This window comes from Anopheles nili, chromosome 2 (assembly GCF_943737925.1).
Source record: "Anopheles nili chromosome 2, idAnoNiliSN_F5_01, whole genome shotgun sequence".
Classification (NCBI taxonomy): Eukaryota; Metazoa; Arthropoda; class Insecta; order Diptera; family Culicidae; genus Anopheles; species Anopheles nili.
The window spans coordinates 49,312,383-49,318,396 of record NC_071291.1 but is presented as its reverse complement, the minus strand read 5'-3'; positions in this window follow the sequence as shown (position 1 = coordinate 49,318,396).

Below are 6,014 nucleotides of genomic sequence, written 5' to 3'. Positions count from 1 at the left end.
TTCTTCTTCCGTTGCTTGTTCATTAATTCACCGTCTTTCGGTAGGTAAAATGAATTTTGTGGTTCAAAAATCTTTGAGAGTATGTGTAATAAATTAAATGTAGTATACTCTATTGACGACAAATCATTACACTAGTATGATTGTAGTAGTGTGTTTATTTTTTATATGTGTGCTAAATATTTGCGATCATTGAGTTTCTGTTACACAGGCAGAACGTATATTTTTGTACAACAGTGCAGTCCAATTCAAGTTATATCAGGGTGGAAATGCTATATGCGTGTTACTTTTTTTCCTTTTAATTATCATAATCATCTTTTGATAAGGTCATGTATTGTGAAATAGAGAATATTCAGCTTTCATTTCAAAGAATAATTCAACTAATAGCCTGAATTATATTTAATTCATCTATTATTTTTCTGCTGTGTTAAGTTTAGTCATTAGGCAATGTGGTTAATAATATGTTTTATATAAATATAAAATTTTAGTGTTGTTATTTTTACTTTATGTGTTCTTTGTGTTATTTTGTGGTTTTAAAGAAAGTTTGATATTTTCAATATCTGTGAATTTGGAAAAAATAATTGTGAAGCAAACACCAAACAATAAAACAAGAGAAATAGTTTCTTTAACAACAGAAAAGAGCAGCTGTTTAAATACTCATGGATAACATGACCGAAGAGTACAATGCTAAATATACATCCCCAACATTAGAATTGGCTCCATCAACTACATCGTTGCACGGCCTTTCGCTGCTTCCACGATGCCATTCAGATATATGCGAAGGGATTCGGCTTCGAACTATTTATGAACGTAATAGCGTTTGCAGCGAAAGTGACGAGTTTATCGACCTACCTCTACCACCGATTCCCCCATCTTCGGAAAATCTCAACAAAAACGTTCTTGACGTAGGAAGCATACGTAAACGGGAAAATAAGGATTCGTTCACACCGGTAGAATATGATAATTTGCAGCTATATTTGCATGATTGTGAAAAAAATGACAAAAAAACACAAGACTGGAATGTCATTGAAAAAAGTGATACCGTTATTTATAGTAATGATGGCATTGTTTGCTCAAATGATATATTGGTGAAAAGAACAAATCAATTACCTCATTCGGAGGATCAAAACTCGATCGTTAGCAGTATCTCTTTGAGCCCTAAACCCAAAAACTGTTCTAGTATCATCTCCGGAGAATCAACCAGTGAAGAAGATTCTCACATCGATAGTAGTTATGAGTCAAGATCCCTCATCGATTGTATTGATAGCAGCATAGACGATCAATTGGAAGAGGATGAATACGTTGAACAATCATCAGAATGTCGGAATACATTACCATATCTTCGCTCGATTTCGTTGTCTCGGATTGAGCTTCGTGATGCTGAACGCCTAACATGTCGGGATCGTGGATGGGAATCAATGCTAGTCCACAATGGTGAACAACGCTGTTACCCTCCCAAACATAAAGCAGGTGATTAAAATGAAAAAATATAGCGATCATTTAGTGGTTGGAATGGTTAGGGTTTATAAGGCGATATGTCACATTGATGCCGAAAATGAGGTTAATAATATGTTTTATATAAATATAAAATTTTAGTGTTGGTATTTTTACTTTATGTGTTCTTTGTGTTATTTTGTGGTTTTAAAGAAAGTTTGATATTTTCAATATCTGTGAATTTTTAAAAAATAATTGTGAAGCAAACACCAAACAATAAAACAAGAGAAATAGTTTCTTTAACAACAGAAAAGAGCAGCTGTTTAAATACTCATGGATAACATGACCGAAGAGTACAATGCTAAATATACATCCCCAACATTAGAATAGTTAGTGACAGGAAAAATTTTAAATATTATTCATCATCAATAAGTAAATAATAGCAAAGACATAATATAAAGAGTGAAAACTACTCAATAAAAATATTTAATTAAAATGTTTGACACATTTGCGGTTCGAAGTGGGTTCGAAGCATTTGACAATAATAATAAATTCTTCATAATATGTATAATAATATTTTCTTCATAATATGCTAATATTTCCGAAGAGAAATGAGAGATGAATAATATCGAATTTTTTAAAATTTGTTACTAAACTAGGAAAACTTTTTGATTTAGTTTTTAACCCAAAAGCGTTATAATAGCTTAAATTGACACAAGCAAAACAGACATGTGTTCAAAAACAAACTAATTTATGTTTTTATTGATTATTGACACGTCCATTTTATACATAAAAATCTTTTTCCTTAATGGCACAACAACGGGACCTCTCCACTGTGCGGAGAAGGCTCAGTTTAGTGAAAAGTAATAATGAAATATTTAATGTTATATGAGTACTGAACCGATGAAAATTCAAACTTTTTTGAGTTTGAAGCTTTATATCTTAGAAGATGTAAATTGTAAAAGGTTAAAATTTTGGTATTTTCATAGCTTGCTGTCTGATTTTCGATGAACAATATTGGATTTCGAATTGACGATTGGATTTAGAACAAAAAAGGACTTATGATTGACCTTGTTCCGACGTACATAGGTCTTTGTAGGCAGCCTAAAAGAAACATACGGGCTGCGTTGTCTGGTCACCGGCCCACCGAAGTCTGGCGAGTTTTATTTGCTTCCAAGATCCATATTTGGATCATACGAAAGAAGCGACAGCTAATTTATATATAAAACATACTGCAAAGTCTAGGAAGAAATGGAATTTAGCTGTTGTTTCCATAGTAACATTATGGCCGACTGAACATCATAGTGCTACCAATTTTATCATATCTGACGAAAAAATCATCGTTTGCGCACCTTAGTGCCTTGGTAATGTTTTATACAAATAGCAAGCTAAACTTTACCCGTTTATCAAGTTTGCACGATGCAGATAAAGGGAGCTTACTCTCCATCGCGATTCAGTACTTGGAATAAATCTTGATTTTAGCCATGTGCGTTGGCAAGCGTTTGTTGGCTGATGACGCAAAGCACGTTAGTGTAGCGCATTCGCCTGCATGAAAATCGTTATGGCTTATGATAAGAAAGCGTTGCGCTGCTAGAAAAGAGATACAAAAGTATTGTGGGTGACTGATATTAAACGGGGAGACGGACGAGAAACGAGAGTGCGGCGAGGTGCAGTTTTCTTTTTTTTTATTACACATGTTTTATTACACCGAAACCATGCATCCGGCGATTTGATAATCCAGAACCTCTAAATACGACTAGGTCGTTTTTAAATAAATAACAACAACGACAATCCAGAACCTATTCGAATTAACCCCTTCACAGTTTTGCCTCTGAGATGGCACACTGAGTGTGCATCTACTGATTTTTTCGAGCATTGCTCGGGCAGTTTTGGTTTTTCTTTATTCCTCCTCATTTGCCTTGAGCGCTGTTATTCCTTCACTTTTTATGAGTATGTATAGATTCTCCATGAATATATGTTGAGATTTTTTACTTTTTTAGTCAAATTGTAATAATTTTATAAATCTCTAACAGCCATGGATTATGTGAAATTATAGAATTAGAATGAATGAAGTATGTATTTTTGAACTTGAAATTAAGTTTTGAAAATAAAACGGCCTGGTCGTCAGTAAAATAAAAAAAATAAACTTTTTGACTCAAGTGACGAGAGTGCAAAGTTTGTTGTTCGTACAGAAGCGAATCCGGTAAAAAGCTACACAAGGAACTAGATGTTATTATGAAACTATGAATAACATTCTTTGCTCCAGTCAAAAGAAAACAAAGGTGAAATTTAAAATAAGTAATTATTAAAAAAAATAGAATTCAATGATATTGAAAAAAAAAACAGAGTAGTTTTTAAGTAATGTTTTAATACGCTGAGCAAATTATCATTTTTTTGCATTAAATCTCAACAAAATACAAACGAAATTTTAAATTTTATGAATTTTATAGAACGTTTTTTCCAAAACACAAATAAAAACGGGTGACAATTTTTTTATCCTTTTTTCAAAAATCGAAAGACTGTTAAGGAGGTCGAAAGGAGTTAATTACTGCTTAGCATTGAAATCGAAAAAATCGTGTTTGGTAGGATAGGAAATAGCAAGAAAAGTGTAAGACTCATTAGTATTTTTCAATTTTAATGAATTGATTGTGATCTATTTGTGTTCGTGAACAAGAACACAACATTTTCTGTTTTCTATTGTGTTTCATCATTTTTGCGCCAATACGTTGGCTAGCACCATTTTAATGGTCCTAACATATGATATGGGACGGTGAAAATTGCAAAAGACATTATGTAGGCCTGCAGAGCATTTTCACCAGTAATTTTTAAATTCATTTTGCGGTTTTAGTAATAACCAAAACAAACACATTTTTATTTATTTATTTATTTATTTATTTATTTATTTATTTATTTATTTATTTAGTTATTTATTTATTTATTTATTTATTTATAATTAAATCTTCTGGCTCGAGTGGCCTACAAGACAGAACTATCAATCAATCAATCAAACAAAGCTTAACAAGAAAACGCATATCAGACATGACGCAAAATATACAGACGCAAATAAATAGATTAGCACATAAATCACATAAATCACAAGCCGTAAAGGGCACGTAGACGCATTTTAACACTGAACATTGAATGGTTAAAGTCGATCACATGGTACATCTCGTTAAATTCCCTAGCCATTTGAACCATCGGGTCAATGGTGCCGTACTCTCTACGCTGGAAGTCAACCGCCAGCAACTGTCTGGGTCGCAACGACCTGCTAGGAGCCGTGAGATTTATCTTACTTAAGATGGCGGGAGCATCGATGTTGCCGTTCAATAGTTTAAAAACAAACAAACATTTGACCATTTTTCTTCTGTGCTCGAGCGACTCCAAGCCAAAAAGAAGGCACCTCGTTTTATAATTGGCCTTGTTGACCCTATTAGCCCAAGTCAATCGGTTAAAGATAAATTTCGTCAATCGTCTTTGAATAAGCTCAAGTCTGTTGATATGTTGTTGGTGAATGGGAGACCATACAACACAAGCAAATTCTAAAATGGGTCTCGCTATAGAGCAGTATAGGTTTTTGATCGTAAATGGGTTATTTGAGAGCTCTTTGGAGACTCTCAATATGAAGCCTAGAGAACGAAGAGCTTTTGAGACAATATAGTCAAAGTGGTTCGTTAAAACTAGCTTCTGGTCAAGTAAAACACCTAGATCTCTAACTTGGACAGCACGAGGAATTGAGAACCCTGACAGTGAGTAGTTAAACGAGACGTGAGACTTTTTCCTTGAGAAAGACACAACACAACACTTGTTGACATTAATGGATAAACAATTAGTCGCACACCACGAATTAAGCCGGTCAAGACACAGTTGTAACCGCTGGCAGTCATCAAGTCCTTGCACATGCGAGAAAATTTTCAAGTCGTCAGCATACAGCAGCTTCGATGCGCCAGGAATCCATAACGTGATGTCATTGATGAATAACGTAAACAGGAAAGGTCCCAGTATGCTGCCCTGCGGTACTCCAGATGCGTTCGAGAATGGAGACGAGAAGGCATCACCAATATTGACTAGAATGCGCCTATCGGTCAGAAAGCTCTTGAGCCACCGCACCAGCTCAACGTTTACTCCATATTTAGTCATCTTGGCTAGGAGTAGAGCGTGGTTGACCGAGTCGAAAGCTGAATGAAAGTCGGTGTAAATGGCGTCAACCTGCATGCCTTGGTCCAAGAAGGCGTAGCAGTGGCTCAAAAAGCTTACTAGATTTGTCTCGATTGAGCGGTTTGGCATGAATCCATGCTGGTCAGTACTTAGAGAGTGCTTCCATGCATGAAGTATCTCGCAACCAAGAGCTCGAACAGTTTGCTACAGGAGCACAGCATGGAGATTCCGCGGTAGTTTGAACATAGGCTTTGGTCCCCTTTCTTGAATACCGGAAACATCCAAGACGATTTCCACCGGCTGGGGAAACATTCCAACTGCAAGGATTTGTTGAATAGCGACGTCAAGACTGGAATCAGAGCTTCCTTGCAGTTTAAGATTATTGCGCTGGGAATGTAGTCAGGCCCAAACGCGTAGGAAAGTTTCAA